Source organism: Onychomys torridus, chromosome 10 (assembly GCF_903995425.1).
Source record: "Onychomys torridus chromosome 10, mOncTor1.1, whole genome shotgun sequence".
Classification (NCBI taxonomy): Eukaryota; Metazoa; Chordata; class Mammalia; order Rodentia; family Cricetidae; genus Onychomys; species Onychomys torridus.
In genome coordinates, this window is record NC_050452.1 from 94,727,686 (window position 1) to 94,747,553 (window position 19,868).

Genomic DNA, 19,868 nt, shown 5'->3' on the forward strand with positions numbered 1-19,868 from the left:
GTGTCTAGGTAACACTCAATTCAATCATTTTAAATAAGGAATTATTGAGTAAGTCTTTTTTGTTGTTAAATTAATTTACTTCCCTGTATCACTGAACTAATTTCACTTTTAGCTTAATAGATGAATGTCTACAGCATCAAGATAATAAGCTAATCAATCCTGAGTGACTCAGTCATACCTTACTCTCAAAAAGAGGGCTAATGTTGTTCACACACCCAAATGATATGGAGAGGAAAATAAGTGACAGAGAAGGGAAAAAAAATTTAAGTCACTGAACAGCTATTTAAAACTTATTGCCTACAAAAGCATGTATAATGTTTCCATGATCTTAAATCACTGAGTGTGCCTATGGGTAACTATAAAGTCTTGGAAAATACATTGATGGTAGTTTATAATAAATAACTAGTGTTTCAATGAATCAACATAAATATTAATCAGTTCAAATGAAGAATAATGACAAAATAGAAAGAACTGATTTTCCCTGCATATTTATAAGATTTTAAAGTTATTTCACAAAATTTAGTTTTAATACTCCAAAAAGGCAATAGGATCCTGGCATTGTCAAACATGGCTATAATTCCAGAACTCAGGAGACTGAGGCAGAAGAATATTGAGTTGGGCTACCTCCTCAGAAATCATCCTCAAACCAACCAAACAGAAAATTATCCTCAAACAACCAAATAGAGAAAAAGGGAAAAGAAAAAAGAAAACCCAAGTGTTACCATTGATTGTGCGTAAAAGTGGCTGTTTTATATCTTATGATTTGCTTGAGAAAATATGTACCAGCCTAATTTTATACTCTGAAAATTTTACATTGAACTTAATAAATATATTTATAGTAAATAGGTCATATTTGTAAGTAATCTGATTTATATATTAAACATCTTGAGGGTATAAAATGAATATACTTCATTTATTAATTTCATATTCAGTTATGGATACAAATTGAGAGCAAATGAAATAAATTATACAAGAATGACTTCAATGCATTGTCTTGGTGCCCATGCGCCAATGGGAGCAAAAATCTTGGCATAGTTGTTTTGTATTATTAACAAAGTAATATAGCCATCATGTCTTTCCATAGCAGCAACAACAAAAACTACTTGCTTTAGCCAAATTATTTTTCATATAGTTTGAGTGTATTTCTTCACAACAGCAAATATACTCAACTACATTATTTATTGTTCAGAAAAGAGTACCTATTTTCCAAAAACATGTAAGATCGTTTCAAAATATATAAAAACATTCAAGCATGCTGCATTTTCAATGTGACTACTTCTCCTAAAACATATACTAATTTGACTTCAAATATTGTAAATATATTTTTAGATTCTTAGCAAATATTCAACAATAATAATCTATGAATTACCTTAATTTGTTCTTTGATTGCTAAAAATCCATGGTTTTGTCTTCTGACTTACTGAATTAAACATTTCTGTAAAAAATAAAATAAAAGATGCATTTAGAAGACAAAATACTTTCTTTTAGCATATTAACCACAGAACTAATAAAATTTTATTACTTAAGAAGTATATTTCCCCACAACACATAAGAGTCTCCCTTGCAGAATAAGAAGAAGTAAGAAAACTTGAAAGATATGATATATTTTTAAATAAGACTGTTCACTAGGAATATAAGAAATATTTAAGTACATAATGGAAACATTTTTTTCTGCTTAAAAGAACACACAAGACTTCAAATAAGTTTTGGTAAATCCAAGAAGCTACAGCTTCTTACAACAAACATTTCTTTCTAAATCCTGGGACAAGTTCAATAATTTCTACCATCTGAAAAACATTTGATCATGTAACCATATCAATACACCTATACAGATAAACCCACTTCTCATATAGTTATCTGCTCCCACACACATAAATGAATTCATTTAAACATTTTAAACAATTTGCAGAATATTTTGTTAATTTTTTTATATCATCATAATTCCATTTTGAATCACTAAAATAAGAATCCGTATGTCAAACTTGTTGCTAAAAACATTAAAAATTATGTTGTTGCTCAAAATACTTTGTCAACTTAATATATCCTTGTAGTTCTATGTAATCTAGTTTTAAATTTTCTAGTGAGTATGTTTAAGAATTTACACAATTCACAAATCCAGAAGTTATTATGAAATTTATTACTTTTATACAATCGCAGTAGGACTTCTTTTGTTTCTCCTAAAGGCATGAGTAACTATACATACCCCAAAATAATAACAGAAAGCATTATTCTACCATTTTGCCCTCAAATGGATAAGGAATGAGACATGGAGCAGGAAATCAATACCATGGAATTAAACAAGGTTTTCCTTAATAAAAGTCACAATTGACTAAAATTAAATAGAATATAAATTAGCAGAAACTATCAACTAATGCAAGTATTTAACTTGTTGGTAATTTTAAATTATGAAATTAGTAGGATTTGCTGTATTTTAGTAAGAGGTTCAATAGTATTTGAATACTTAGCAAAATTGCATTCAAGAACAAGGCAATGCCACATTTGAATCACATGCTTGACTACTCAAACAAGAAACTCTTTTATAATCAATCATTTGAAGTAACCTGGATAATCTTCCTTCAACGAATGAAGCATTCTTTCAATAACTAATGACTTCATAGAGTACCTTCCCCTTGCTTTCAAACAACGATATTTGTCATTTTGAAAAGGTTTTATATAACTGGACAATCACGGGTTACAGCACAGGCCTGCTCACTGGTATCATCTCCCTTCATATGTTTGCATCACCTTGGAAAAACATTTTGAATTCAGAGATGGCTAATTCTTCATATTTCACTTCCCCTCAAATATAAACAATCAAGGGTTCCTTACAGTCCCACACCACCATGGAACTATCTGTTCTGAATGCCACTTATGGTGAAGATTACATAATAATCAGGCCTCTGATTTCCTAGGTTTTGTTACTTCTCCCCAGTGGAACAAGCAGCTAAGCTCAAAAATGCTGACTGGGCAAACAAAATGTTAACATTTTCATAAATCAAAAATAAGGCATTGTTTATTGGAAACTGTCTGCTTTGTCCTCACATAAACTGAGATAATAAAGGAAAGCCGATCATTAGATATGCCCCTGAATTTGTTTGCATAGCTGCTTTTACAAACCCTGGTTCCCTGGATTTTGTTGTTGGTTTGTTTTGTTTCTTCATTTTTCTCCATAAGCACAAAGAGTCTTCAGGTTACAATGGAGCTCTTAGCATCACTGTGCTCTACTCTCAAGAACCACTCACTTAGTTTAGAGGCCCAGAGCAGAGACTAGCTTGCTAAAGCCACTTAGAATCACAATGCAAAGGACAAATAGACATGAAACCCAAGGGCTAGAATGGAGGAATCAAAGGAAAGGGAAAAGAATAGACAGAGAAGAGAAAGGACCATTTTCACGGATAACTGTCTATGTTATGAGATAATATGAATAAATTCATTTTCTATTTAATATACTAAAATGGACACTCAAAAACATCCATTGTAAACAATTTGAGTATATGATTCCTTAGGAAGTAGTTGATGATGTTTTAGTACAATTAATGTCTTTCAGCATCTGATCATATTTTCATTACCTTACAGTTGCACATGGTTCAAAATAAGCATAAATGCAATACCATAGAAATCACTGCAATTCATCAGCGGGCTGGAGAACTAGGTGGGAAGACTGAGTCTAAAAACTAGATATACACTTGTTAATAGTAAAACTGATTTATGTTTTAGATTAAACATTATAATTAATCACACATAAAAGGTAACAAAATAGATACTGATGTAAAACAATGAATTGCCAATTCATAAACTCAGTAACAGATGATAAACATGCTTCAAATTTTCCAGTTCTGGGAGAGTAAAATCAAAAAGAAGAGAATTTGTAAACATTCACCACATATTTACTGTTTCGGTTATGGCTCAAAGGGTTATAGATTCAGAAAGAACTGAAGAGATTAAAACACTACTCAGAATTTATGCACATTCCAGCTAGGAAGCAGACTGAGGCAGAGACACACAGGGAGAAGACATATCTGCATACACATATGCACATTTTGTATATTTATAAACTACATACTATCTTTGTTTTTGTCTGTATGACATACATATATTATATACATAATAAAATTCTCACTGTGTGGCAAATACTGTTTTAATTACTTCATATTGTCATTTAATTTTTTAAATAATCACCTGAAGTTTGTCCAGATATTTTTGTCTACATTCAAAGGAGATGCCAAGTGAAAAATTCAGAACTTTATTCCATGAACTCTAAATTCTGATTCTATATGTTCAAGCACTGCTTTATTTCTAATCATTTTTGTTGAGATATTTAAATTGAAGGGAAGGGAAGGTTTTCATAAATTAATTTCTCAGAAGATAATCTCAAAAATTTGAGACACTGATTGCTGTTGGAAATGGCTTCACATGTTGATAGTTAAATGATATATCTCCAAATAACACAACACAAACTGGTATGGAATCAAAATGGAAAAAACAAAGTCCCACATGTACTCATTCCAAAATTATATAATATGACCTATTGAAGTGTCTCAGAATGGTCCATGAGGCAGTGAAGTGATAAGAATGTGAACCTCCAAAAACATAAACAACAGCAACAACAAAAATTTAAAAAATGACCAAAACCTTCCCACATTACCCTCCTTTGCTATCTGGCCCATTCCTGCTGAAAAGTTCTACTGAACAAAGCAGTCTGTCAATGAAATGCCTTACAGAGTTCAGTAAACCACAATACACATCATGCAAGTGCCTGGAGGTGGAACCATGAGAAGGCCTGGGTATGCTGACAAATATTGTCCCCAATATCATGACAAAATAATAAAAAGTTTCCATAGCAAGTGCTTCAGGTTAAGAGAAAGTAAATGATTCATCTAAAAGGTTAGAAACAGTTACTGCAAGATAAAATATTAAAATTATGTGAACAACAAGAAGATCTTATATCAGTTTGCCTGTAAATTGTCCAATCTCTATTTGAGCACTCACTGGACTTATCATTTAGACCATAAAACAAATGTTAATACAGGTAAAAGAATAAATTTTAATATAGGTAAAAGGACTGACATCACAAACATGTGTTATGTAAATGAAACTAGTAGTGAAAATTAGGAATCCCTAAGTATTTACCAATCACAAACAATAACTAGAAAATATTTGAAGTTTAACAAAAATCAAACATAGCATATTAAAATTTATAGGAGGTGAAAAAAGGAGTGTTATTGGCAAACATTTATACTATAAAATTTTTATATTAGAAAAGGAGAATGACATAAAATCAATTAACAGAGCTTCCACATTAATCAAACAGAAGAAGCAGCTAAACAGACAGTTATTACAAAGGAAGGAACACTAACTAAAAGGATACATAAGGCTTATTGAGAACCAACGTTAAATGATCACTAATTTTTTAAAATAACATGAGTCAGTTTAAAAATTCCACTAATTGTTTAATGCTATAAAAATTTCTCACTTTATCCATTATGCTCATTATTAGCAATGTCAATTCAATACATGTACTCATAAATTTTCCCTCCACTGATAAAATTTTGGAATAGCTAATAAACCTAAAAAAGATAATATATTTAAAAGGCCCAGAATGTTTGATAAACATATTAGCAAATATATTTACTTGTACAACTATGAACTTTGGTGGTAACAGTCATCTTGACTGTCTGCATTCATTAGATAGGGTAATAAAGGTAAGAGAGGGTAGCAGGGTAACATTGGGTAATACAGGTAAGATAGGGTAACAGGGTAAGATATGGAAATATAGGTAAGATAGGGTAATAGGGTAAGATTGGGTAACCACATCACTCCATCCTCTATCATACTAAGCCATCCCATAGATTACCATACCAAATCATATCATACCCTTGGATATGTAGGACAAAGACGAAGAAATAACTCTAACTGCTATAGACACAGCCACTATGGTAAGAGGTTCAGACAGGACAGTACAAACACACATAGTTTTAACTCCTCACAGAAAATCAAAACCAAAGACTGAGCCTTTTAATTCTTTTAAGTTTCCCTTATAAGACTCTTCTACCTAAATAGACATGGCAAGGTCTTGAGTAAAGAGAAGTCTATGTATAAGTAGGTGTCCACATACTTACAGTGGAGATATATCCCAAAAATTATTATAAGATGAAAATATGTTAAGTAGAATAAAAGCATATATTATACATATTCTACTGAAAATCTGTAGAGTTTGTTACTGTTATGGTTATGTGGCTGAGTAGGATCAGGAAGCTATGATGGCTTCCCAAAATTTCAAGAGAGTAAGGTTAAAGAAGTCTGTCTTGGTCAAGATGAAATTCACAAATTCCAAAAACTTACTTTTACTAAATGACTGCAAATTTAGCACCCCAAAAATCATAAATTGAATCACTGTAAGTCAATTTGAAGACTGTCTACCAAAGACAAACATTCTCATTCCAGCAGACCCTGGTCTAGGCAACTATATTTGTATGATAACTTCTTCAGGGATCTCTTTTGGCTATGTTTTTTTTTTTTTTTTTTCCTTCAGCCTTGAAGAAAGTATCCAAAACAAAGTAAAGACAACAATGTAGTTAGAGTTTTCCTGCCTGGCCCAGTCAGGACAAATCTCTTACCCGCCAGTCCCATAGTCGCTCAGACCCAACCAAGAAAGCACACAGAAACTTACATTGTTTACAAACTGTATGGCTGTGGCAGGCTTCTTGTTATCTACTTTTTCTATCTTAAATTAACCCAAAACTGATAAAGGTTCGATTTGAACAAGAGAGACCTCTTAATTAGAAGAGGTGATAGTTCATCAACCAACATGACCATCCAGTTTAAATTCACTTATACCATTAATACATGCCTTTTCATTTAATCAGATGTAACTTGCCAAAAGGGGACCTCCCCAAAATTAGTCTTGGGGAAGGGTTTTTGTTTTTGTCTTTTAGGAGAATGAAGGGTAAGGAATCTGAAGAACACTGGACAAATGAAACAACTGAAGAAAAAGGACAAATCATCTGTCCCAGGAAAAAAGAGTAAAATGGCCTATTGGTGTATCATCTACAAAATTTCATAAATCTTCCTAAATGTTTGTTTCTGCCCTTCTCTAAAAATTTAATACTCTTAGTCTTCTTGTAGTCCCAGTTCAATTAAAGCTTCAAGCTGATTTTGGAGTTGGAGAATGGCTCTCTCCTCCTTTAAACTCAAGAAAAAAGTGACCAAGAGACTCTAGCCCTGTGGGCTGAAAACAGATGCCCCAACTGTACAAAGGAACATTAGGTGACTGTCCAGGCTGCCAGCTGTCTCTGTCTACTCTTGCCAGACTCCTGAAAAATGCTTACATCCTTCTCCCGGTTCACAGGTAATATTATATCCTTCTGAGGTCTTTGATGTGGTTGAAGACTAGATAGTTATAATTTCCTCAGTTATGATACAAGATAAGTTAGATATAAAACCTTAGACTCACAAATATAAGATAGATAGGATATCTTCTTTAGTATTGTAACTGTAATTCTTGCTAGATAATTGTTTTGTTATATGTAATTGTACTATGTAAAAGTTAAAACCTTTCTTTAAAAAAAAAGAAAAGGGGAAGTGCTGTGGATATTGCTTTGTGTAAATAAAGTTCTGATTGGCCAGTGGCCAGGCAGGAAGTATAGGCGGGACAAGAGAGAAGAGAATTCTGGGAAGTAGAAGGTTGGAGGGAGACACCGCCAGCCACCGCCATAGTAGCTCAAACTGGCAGGCTGCCGCTAACTTGAGAAAGACAACTAGGAAGCTGTTTTTAGCTCCGTCTTAGAATCTTTTTTCTCAGGTTTTAGGTGGAAATTCTTGCCAACACGTTGGACGCCATTTGTAGTTAGAGTTTTCCTGCCTGGCCCTGTCAGGACAAATCTCTCTTACCCGCTAGTCCCATAGTCGCTCAGACCCAACCAAGAGAGCACACAGAAACTTACATTGTTTACAAACTGTATGGCTGTGGCAGGCTTCTTGTTATCTACTTTTTCTATCTTAAATTAACCCATTTTTGCTTATCTATACGTTGCCACATGGCTTGTGGCTTACCAGTGTCTTTACATGTTGTTTCTCATGGCGGCGGCCGGCGGTGTCTCCCCTGCCTTCTACTTCCCAGAATTCTCTTCTCTCTTGTCCCGCCTATACTTCCTGCCTGGCCACTGGCCAATCAGAACTTTATTTACACAGAGCAATATCTACAGCACAACAACAACAACAACAACAACAAAAAACCCAGGTAGTCAGTCTTTATCAAGAAAGAAAAACTACACAAAGCCAGCCATGGGTACCTCACTCTTAGTGTTTGGAAGACATGGGGCTCACAAGTGTTTTAGCTTATTGCTTGTATGGTGAATGACAAACTGCTCATAAAGCCTAAAAAGGGGAAAACCCATGCAAACATTCATCCCTTGGGAATTCTAGCATCTTATCTCATAAAGAAAAAGCAAAGCTTCCAATGATGGGAGAGCATGGTAGAATGTACAGCAGATATAACCAGTGAAGGCTGGAGCCAGACCAAATAAAGGGCCTCAGTTCACAGTAGAAGCTCCCTACCAGCACAATGAATCACCAGCTGGGCAGAAAGCTCCCCTTTATGCCACATAATACCATAGCTTTACAAAAATCAGGAGCCTGTGTGCACAACCTTAAGAAGACTTGGTGAGGATCCAGGAAGATGATTTCCTCAGCAATGTCTATTTCAATTCTTTACTTGAAAAATAGTTCTCCAATTATCAATATAAAAACAATCATGTAATTTATCCTGTGCTTTTATTTTTTAAAATGGCTCTACTATGACTATAATTACATATGACATATTTGCCTACTAATCATGGTTTCCTATTTCTCTAATAATGGGAATTACTAAGCTTAATTATAATAGAATGTGCCTACTCTCTATACTTCTAAATGACGATTTTCTAATAGAAAATACTGTAATCAACCTGTTATTTTATCATGAAATAATAACTGTACAACTATATATATGTATATATATATACTTAAAAATTCAGAAGTTTGTTTTATAAGCAATTAAGTCATAATGCTTCAGCATTAAAAAAGTTGTAGTACAAAAGAGGTTATGCATATCAATGATGCTTTGTTTCAGTCTCAGTAAAATGAAATGATTTTTTAATGTTTAATATTTTTTAAAATTTGTAAGTCAAGAAAAAAATTTGGCATCAGAATTCCAAATAGAAAACTACAATCCACAAAGTAAGTATACAGAATTGATTTTCAGAATATACTCACAACTTACTCATACTGATTGCTACTACTGTTGAATGTTTATTTCAAAATCATATAGAGTAGAAAATAAACCAAACACCTTCTTTTTTATAACACATAAACTTTTGAAATGTTGCCCATTCATTAAGTCACTATGAATACATTGGACATGCTCATTTATCCAATCCATGTCACTTTGAAATGCAAGGCAAAATAAAATAACTGGCTTTGACTATATATTATAAACATTCTCAATAACCATTCTATTTCTTTTTTAGCACTAGAACTCTGTAATTCCAAGTCATTAAAGAAGTATACGTATTAGTTCATGAGGTATCTCAGAATTATGAACTTAGAAAGTTTATTTCTTCTTAGTGTCTAAATTATAAGATAGAAATAAAAAAATTACATCCAAGTGGACTAGAACAGTAATATAAAAAGGCCATCTGTTAATTATTCTCCAAAGTATATCTTATATTTCCCTTTTATGGTAAAGTCAGACAACACAGTTTGATTTGTATCTGCCACATAGTGTATAGTGGAAAGCAGGCTAAGAAAAGATTAATACAGAATGCTACCAAATATTTTCTATATTTATAATTTGATTTTTAAAGTCACTGAATTTTTGCATAACAATAGTCTCTAAATGTCAGTTCCAGAAAAATGGTTTTCACCTCCTCATTCTATGAGGTTATGTAAGTCAGGGAACATCCACCCGAGAAAACATAGCAGAAACCTTTACTCATTTGCAAAGGATGAGAACCTCCATTTAATGAAGTGTTCGCAGACATTTAAAATAGCTTGGATTACCAGGCTAGACACTGATTCTTATATGCACTTTTCCCAAAACTCTGCATTCCTCTGGACATTCAATAAAATCAATAAATGTATTCTAACTAAAGTTTAAAAGGCTTCTGGGAAGTGACCTCTGCCAAAGTATTTTGGGAAGATGCCAACTGTGTGTGGAGGGGTGGGGATCAAAAAGCAGAAAGTACAAAATAAAGAAACGTTTCTGCACAAATGAAAGGAAAGACCTGGATGGAGTTCTAAAAGTGATTAGCTTACACGTCAGATGTCAGATTTCCACAGCCCAGCTCCTCTGCCTACGTTGGCATTTCTTTTTTTCTGTTCCAACCCCACACTGACTGCAGTTCATTGCAGGAGGCTTTATTTCTAACTTTGTCTAAGATTTCAAGCAGAAAATCTTCTCTACTGATGTCTTTAAAATAGTGTGCTTTGTGCTTCACAGAAATGAGTTCCCTATCTGACACTCCAACATCTGGAAATCAGGATCAATGTGGTTTACAGTCAGGAATCAAGGAATGTGTTTTATAAAAAAGGTCACACTGCACTAAAGTTTGATGAGCTGAAGCATGGAGAAGCTTCCACCAGAGACATGATTATGTTTTATTTTCTATACAGGCCTTTGTCAAGTAGAGAGCAGAAGAAAATCCCATATACAGACAGGCTAACAAACATCTGGAGCTCAGAGAAAACAGACAAATATTTCCAAATATTTTCAAAAATGTCTTTATTTTCAAATGAGCCAATGTCTGGAATTTGGACACTACCTTAAAAGGGATATTTGCCTCCAATGTTCATAAATATTACTTAAAAACTGTCTTTGCTTAGTCAACAATACACACAGTAATACCATGGATTTTTGAAGCTCTTCTTGTGTCTGATTCCAAATCACCATATATTAAGAAATTATATTAGAGCTGGATGAGATGATTCAGAGAATAAAGGCCTTTGCTGCCAAGGCAAATGCCCTGAGTTCAATCCCAGAGACCTACACTAGGGGAGGAGAAAGTAAACTGCCCCAAGTTGTCCTCAGACATGCATACCAACACACACATGCATAGTAATAATTATAGAAACAATAGTGGATATTGTATTAGTATTGAGGATAATAAAACCTACCACCTTGCTGAAGTTTAAAGACTATGTACACATGTATGTGTTAATCTTTCCTTTTGTGTACATTGCAAGTATTTCCCATTAGGAGTAGACTATACTTTCCAAAAGCCCAGTGGGTGCCTAAATCCACAGTTAATACCAATCCTCTATCCTGTTCTTTCCTATGCATATATCTGGCAGACTTTAACATAAAATTCCTGCATACAAAGGGATTAACAACACAAAGTAATCATAAAATAAAACAACTACAAAAATTCTTCTGAGGACAAACATGTAAACATGGTTTTGTCCTATCAATAAATATACTCACTTTACTTTTATCTTTTCAATTAAGGAATCACTTTATGAGTTCTCTTAAATATGGTGTAAGTGTCTACCCCAGTAATTTTTTACTTTGGTGTCATCAATAAATAGGTCAGCCCTCTTGAACACACTGCAATACCACCACAGTGAATCTGAAACCACCATAACTAAGACGTGACCACCCAGCCAATAGCACATGAGGTATGAATGACTGACATCTCATTTGGGACACAGTAGGATAAGGTAGGTTTTCATTGCATTATTTACAAAAGCATAACATTTTAAACCTATCAGTTACTCCTTCCAGAATTTTCTATTTAATATCTTTATGTCATAGCAAGCCTCAGGAAAACAGTTTCTAGAAAGAAATGAACTACTGTATTTCTAAAATAGCTCTACTTTACTTCCACATTCTATGTATATAAAAAGCACAGCATATAAAACTATATTTAAGTTTTTGAGCTACTACATATATGAGGGAAATATCGTATCCTTATCTCCAAACAATTTCAACTAGAATCTTCTAAATAAGTTCGCTTCGTGGAGGGAAAGCCTACATACACAGAAACATTTTTTCAGGAGTGATTAATGTTGTAAATAAGATAACAACACAGCTTACAATGTTAAAAAAAATCCTGTTATACTGTAATGTGTATTTCAGAATAATAAAAGTCAAAGAACAGCAAACCAAATAAATGAATTATCTGAATTAAATTTTCAAGATTCACCAAATAGTAAATCTAGTTTACATCTAACTAAATGTAAGTCTTTTGCTTTAAAAATGATGCAATCCAAGGCTCTAACAGTAGCACATGCTTGTACCATCAACACACATAAGACTGAGAAGGAGGACTCCTGTGAGTTTAGGACAGAATGGGCTATGTGGTGAGTTGTGAGCAAGCCTGAGCTGTAGAGTGAAACCTACACCACAAAAATAAAACCAAAGAAAAAAGAATATATCCCACAGAAACAAAGGAAGTACCAATAGCTAAAATATTGCTTGCATTTTTAAAAAATTTCCCCCTTAGGAATTAAAGTCTCAAATTTATATAAGTTGAAATATTCAAACTATAACATTACCTTTATCTGTAAATAGAAAGTGTTATGCCACATACTAATGATAGCATTTGAAATTAAATAGTTGTGCTTTATGAGAAAACTGGCACAAGGCAGGCATCTCCCTTTCTATGGGATTGTTGTATACTTATTCCACCCATAAGAGTAGCATGCTACGGTTCTTGGAGTCAAGCCAAACTCTAAAGTAAAGTAGGTGTTTCTAGAAGAGAGTAAGTTTGAAATCCTGTGCTCCCAGAAGTTTTACCATAAAAAAATCTCTTTTCCCAATGTTTAGCAAAAATAATTAGTAATAGCTTTTAAATATTATAGCATTGATTTTCCATTTCTTTTTTCTTTTTGTCTAGTTTTATTTTGGAGTTCCTTCAGTGAGAACCTCACTGAACTCCAGATCTAATGCCTCAGCCCTGCATTCAAGAATTGTATGGGAATATGACTGATTCCAGTGAAAATTTAACAGTGCTCTGCCTTCATTTTAACCTGTATTCTATGTGAATGTATGGAAGTTTAAAATACATACTAAGAAAGCACACACACACACACACACACACACACACACACACACACACACACATAATGTTCACATGGTCTAGAAAGGTAGTTCATGATTTAAGAGCAATGGCTATTTTTCCAGAAGACCCAGATTTAATTCCCAGCACACACTTGGTAACTCGCAACTATCTGTGACTCCAGTTCCAGGATGTATACTTCCTTTTATAGCCACCCTGAATACCAGGTTTGCACATGGTAGTCAGACAGAAAGACAGGCAAAACATGCACAAAAATTTATGAAAATATAAATGAAAAGAAAACTCTTTCCAGCCATTTTTTTCAACAGGCAATCCAACAAGCGAAGAATTTCCACCAGGAACCCTGAAGCCAGGATGGCTAAATTGACCTAGGAGGCTGAGTTAAACATTGTTCCCGCACCCAGGGCAGTCACAATAAATGCTGTGAGTTCTTCACAAGGCACAAGTTGTGGTGCATAACTGTTTAAACTTCAATATTACCAACATCAATATGATGGCAAAAATAACCCAGCAACATCAAGCTGTAACACAAAGCGTCAACGTATCTAATCAAAGGAAAATTGGGATCACAATCTGCACTGTGTTAACAAGCCCAGTGGAGAACCAAGACAAATGTCCTAAAACAACACCTAATGCTAAATGGCAACTACAAACAAGACACTGGTTTTTGTTTCAGTGCAGTCAAAGACAGTAGAATGCAAGTTGATATAATTAAGTCACTTAGAATAGAAATATTTGAAAGTCTGGCTATATACTAAGTGATGAAGGAAAAATGGATTCTGTCCAAATCTTTTTTTATTTGCTTAGATGGTATTTATTATATCTGCATTTTATTACACAGTAAAAAAAAATTACAAGGCAACATCCTGCTATTTCCTTTTAAGAAAAGTGATACAGGATACTATTAAACCTCAGCACAGGCATGCACATGGCAGGTTGCTCTTCTTGGGACTTTATATTATATCAATAGCAATTGATGCTTATGTGGCTAACGGAATGGCTGGCCAGAAGCCTGCCACTTAAATGTTCCAGATACATGACCTGATAAAAATCTAGAATGTTATCACCTGTAGTGACTATATATAATCCAAAAATATGTATCTCTTTGTATTATATTCTGACAAGAAAAATAGCTACCATATTATCAGATATGTAAATATCTTTGGCAAACTGAATTTTAGGTGAAATGAAAACTCTAATTTGGTCCAACTGTTGAATAAGGAATCAATTTGCTGAGAGAGTGAATGTGTCTCCAAATAATAATAATAATAATAATAGTAATAATAATAATAATAATAATACACAGCTCTGGCAATTGCATGAACATCATTTTCCATTCACCATCATTCTCCTTAATTTAACATCATATGCTGAAAATGTTGCAGGTTTATGGAATGTTTGTTACACAAACAGAAAGATCCAATTATTTTTGTTATTTAAGAGAAAGAGGAGAGCAGGGTGTGATGGCATGCGCCTTTAATCCCAGCATTTGGGGGGCAGTGGCAAGCAGATTTCTGTGAGTGTAAGGCCAGCATGGTCTACAAAGTGAGTTCCAGGACAGTCAGGACTACATAGAGAAATCGCCCTCCCAGAGAGAGACAGAGAGAGAGGGGGGCAGAGGCGGCAGAGACTAGAAAACAGCTTAGGGTTGAGGTTTGCAGATTGTCAATGGTGTTCTACTAGGCTTTTCTGAGAAAGGCATCATAATATTTAACAGCCCTTCCATAAGTTCAACCAAAGGAAAAATATGACAAACTTCATGAGAGCATGAATACAGAATGATTCTTTATTATATTGATGATAATATCATATACAACACATTCATCCAAGTTTGGATGCTGACATTTAGGAAGAAGTACAGTTCAGCATTACCACAAGACATGGAAATTACCACCACTCCAATTACAAAATTCTGTTTGTTGTCTTTTGTATGCCCAGTCCTTCTCTCTAACTCTGTTTGTGTAAATAATGAGCCACTGAGAGAAGCATGCTATGATTCTCATTCGTGCCTTCATTTACTCAGTCATATGTTCTACATCCTTTACATTAAACCTACTATGTTCTAAACACGCTATCATGTGTGTGAAAGAAAAGCAAATAAGAGCCCTGCTTTCTAAGAAGCTGAGTGCCATGTATAGCAAGTTGACATGTTTTTAAAAACAACCTTCAAAATATATGAGGCAATGCTTAAAATAGAAGAACTGAAAATTACTATAAAAAACAGAAAAACTTTTAAGTAGAAGCATCCAAGTCCTCAAGTACAATAAACACATCACGACACAATGTATATGCTAATATTTTAGGCTCCATATGCTCTTTACCACTAAAGAAGCCCAAAGACAGCAGGATATATCAATTTTGGGGAACTGAACACACTCTGTAATCATCATCATCATCATCAACAACAACAACATTCTATTAGAGGTGGTGGAAGGCAGAGTCCTGCTATGCAGCCCAGGCTGGCCTAAAGATGTGATTCTTCTTCTGCCTCAATATTTCCAGTGGTTGGATTACAGATATGCACTATCCCTGTACAGAATTGTCTCTTTATCATAGACTACACATTTAGCATGTATAATTCCTACATAATACCATTAAACAACACATGACTCTGGAGTTGAGCTATTGGTTTGCAAACCAACTCTTATGCTTAGCAGCATGATGTTACATTAAATTATTATGCATCAATTTGTTCATCTTTAAAATTAAAACCAATAGCTATTTTTAAATGTTATTGAGAAACCTAAATCAAGAAGCCCATGTAAACTACCCAGAACTATCTTTGGCACATAACAAGAACAAAGCATTTTTAGCCATTAAGGCCTTAAGCAGTACACTTTATTTTTATGCATATGATTTTAATTATAACTTATAAAATGAATAACATTATCCCCATTTAAAACATGATAAATCTGAAGCACAGAAAATTTAAAGCTGATTTCACAAATAACTTATATTTAGAGTATTCAGGAGGGATAGAAATAAGTTACGTTTCCATTACTCAGCCTCACCACCTACATGTGTACACAGCTGCAGGTGGTTCAGAAGAGACAAGGGGTACCGGCAACTGACCAGTTTTGCTGGTTTTGTATTAGTATTATTGTTGTTCTTGGAAACAGGGTCTCAATGAGCCTAGGCTGACCTGAAACTTGCAAACCTTCTGCCTCCACCTTTCTAGCTCTAGAATTAGAAGACTACGCCTCTACGCCTAAAAATTTAACGATGTTTCTAGGTGCTGGAAATAAGGTAACAACCAAAACAAGACATACAATTTTTGTAACAGAGAGAAAATGAAAGATGACAAATGAGTATAGTACATATAGTATGTTTCGAAATGTTCAGTGATGAAGGGGAGAGGTACCATGCAGTCTTGATTAGTATGTCTACAGAATCTTTCACTGACCACACAATATGAGTGAAACTCTGAAAGAATGGGCTAAGCGAGAGGACTCCAGGCAAAGGGGGCTAACACAGCTTTCCTAAGGGAAGAGTGAAAATCATATTCAAACAGTCAAATCAAATCAATCAAATCAAAATGTATATTTGTTTGGATAACCTTAATGTGTATGGGAATATTGTGATGGTAGTAAACTTTCATCAATAATCCAATGTTTTCCACCCTGTATTTTCAAATTGTTACCAAAACCTTTGTGCCTGAAAAAAACTAGCCTTAGTATGAAAAGTATAACATGTTCTCAAACATGCTTTTAATATGATGTAAACTGAAGGAAGTAGGAAACTAAGATGCATGTATTTAATTTAACAGCAGGTCTATTTAAAAACAAAAAATAGGAAAATTAACATATTTAAAATATTTTAAAGATTTTTGTGAACTTATTAGTTTTTTTTCTTCTAGTTCTATATGGATTTCTTAGCAGATATGTTAATACATAGGCTGAGGAAAGCCAATGAGAAACTAGAAGAATAATGAAATGCTATCATTCAACATACCACAAAATTTCTACAGTCGTACATAATAATTATTTTGGAATTAAGCTATTAAGAAAAGAATTTTCTTATTCCTCTTAAGATTGCATCAAACATGAAGTAAAAATATATTAATGATAATAAGCAATCAATTTAGTCAGGTGATACTACAGTATCAAGATGAGAATACTAATTTATTATAAATGTAAGTTAATAGGTCATTACTTCTTGAAGGACAACATGGGAAATCATCTTAAAATTCCCTAATGCCAACAGATATGTGGTGGGATTCAAAATCAGTGTTACTGTGATTGACTAGATAGGTGACACTTTGTGTATAAAATCTGACCACTGTTTCGTTGAAAAAATACATAAAGCAGGGCTGGAGAGCTAGTGCAGTGGTTAACAGCACTGACTACAAATCTAGAGGACCAGATGCAATTCCCAACAACCACATGGCAGCTCACAACTGTCTGTAACTCCTGTTCCAGGGGACCTGACACCCTCACACAGACATACACACAGGCATAATACCAATGAACATAAAACAATAATTAATAAATAATTTTTAAAAAGAAAAATGGATAAAGCATTGCACTTAGTTATTAAATTTCCAAACAATAATTAGTACAGCCAGAGGGTTTTTAGTGATTGAATACCCAATGCTGTGACTGTCTTTTAAGCCTCGAGGGAGGCTAGAACCTTCCAGTCACAGTTAGTTTTTTTACACTTAACTTTTTCTTTCCTGGCTTGGAAAATGATGAAGTGCACTTATAAGCATTTTTGTAAATAAGAAATTGTGAGGAAATTTTTTTGGTTTATTTTTAATTGAAAATGAAACCAAGCAAAGAAAATGAAGAAGCAGGAACATGAACAACTATTTAAGGCAATGACTTTGTCAAATATCCCATGCAATTGGCTGTTTTGCTTCACTACAATGTTACAAAAAGTTTACAAAATGAAGCAAACACTCCAATTAGTACAATGGACGTGCAAAAGGGTTGTGCAAAGGTCATTAGTTACATAACATAATTTTTTCCTCTGACAAAAAATAATACTGGGTTTTTCTTCTTACTGTGTTGAGTTTTTTTTTTTTTTTTACCACATTAGCTGAAATGGTGTTCCGTTTCACTAATAATATCAGTACCCAGTGTGTTTGATATAGCTTTAAGTGTTTTGCAGAAAAGAACAAATAAAAGTCTATGTATAGCATTTTTTTTTTTTTTGAGGTTTACATGGATTCTTTCTGAAAATCACTGTTTTTTGAAGCTGGTATCTCTAACCATCACTGGTTTCAATAAGGATGCTAGGCAGTTTGTAATCTAAGTAAATAATCACAAGTCTGCTATTTTCCTCCAATTTTCAAAGAAAGGCAATGGATAAAAAAAGGCTCACAGATAAAGAAACAAAACTGGTTTAATGTGTGTAATCCACTGAACTAGTCAGATACCTCAGTGTCTATCTGAGCCTCTAACGTCAAAGTTTTCCCACAAAAGTAGCATCTAAACGGGCTGAAAAGATGGCTCAGTGAGAAAAGTACCTTCGGCACAAGGACGAAGGTCTGAGTTCTCTAGCTCTCCTATAGACATTCTGAGGACACCTACCTAATCACAGCACCAGGGGTGGGAGAGGCGAGAGACAGAAACAAAAGGTGCCCTGGAACTCATTGGCCAGCCAGCCATGCAGAGAAGTCAATGAGCTCCATGGTCTGTGGAGCTAAAAAATTAAGATGAATGTTTTTGAAGAAAAAAAAAACATCCAGTGTCTACCATTGACCACCAAACATAGGCGCACACACTTGTACACACAAGTGCTCACATCTGCAGGGACACAACTGTCATACACCCTGAGTAGTAGCACCTTCATGAACATCTGTGAAGGTCCAGCAATTTTAAGATATTCAATTATAATTTTAATTAAAAAAAAAAAAAACTGGAGCCAAAATGATAGAGCAATCACTTCAGGGTGGCAATTCAAAATTTGGTGCAATGATATGGAATATTATCTCTGAAGCCAAATGACTGTGATTAAGTTCTATCTTTCAAACATATATCCAATATTTACTGATGATCTCTCTCTCTCTCTCTCTCTCTCTCTCTCTCTCTCTCTCTCTCTCTCTTACCTCTGCTAGATAAAAGTCCCTTATGAGGACTGGCACAGCTGGGCAGAGAGGTGACTAGTTCCACAAGTAAACACCATTCACATATTTTTAAAGGGATTAAAGGGAGAGTGGTCAACTTGTACTATGACGCTCCAGGCATGTACAAATAGAAATGGGCACTGAGGAGTCAATGCATATCCTCCACATGGAAAACAGAACTCCCACTCTTAGAAAGATAAAGTGCAGGTTTCCATGTTTTGATATTTACCATCACCTTAGAGGTTGGAGCATGCTTTTATAGCAAGTATCATATTTGTGCTTACACAAGAATGGAGCCTATCTTTGGGGAATGACTAATGCATCATTATTAAGGATTGAGGAAATTCTCAAATAAAGATGGAAACATATACACATATATCCCAAGAGTATAATATAGGTTGCTGAGAGAAAGGTGCTTTGGAAGAGGCTTAAATCAAAATTGAAATAAGATAATCAAAATTCAATGAGAATGTCATGCTCAAGGAGACAGGGCCTGTTTAAATATATTTTATGTTATGTGACCCTTAAAATTTATGTACAGCAAATATATCAGTTTTTATTGGGCCAAGTTTTAAGATGAGAACTTTTGAGTATTAGTTAAATGTCTCATGTAACATCACCCAGAGGATACAGCATTAGTATTATAAAAGAGGTTTGCATACTCCTGTTTTCACAAAAGGAGTCTAGTCTTTATACTCTGACTCTGACTCTGAAGGACCTTAATAAAGGAACCAAGGACAAATTAT

General features: G+C 34.1%; 1 protein-coding gene across 23 annotated transcripts in view; it reads right to left on the minus strand.

The window, feature by feature from the left end:
• Positions 1 to 19,868, minus strand: part of Adgrl3 (adhesion G protein-coupled receptor L3) — a 763,485-nt gene that overhangs the window by 588,694 nt on the left and 154,923 nt on the right. For all 23 annotated transcript variants that reach the window (XM_036200955.1, XM_036200954.1, XM_036200934.1 and 20 more), the window contains one exon: positions 1,370 to 1,435. The gene's annotated coding sequence lies outside the window, so the exon portion shown is untranslated. The remainder of the gene's footprint in view (positions 1 to 1,369; positions 1,436 to 19,868) is intronic.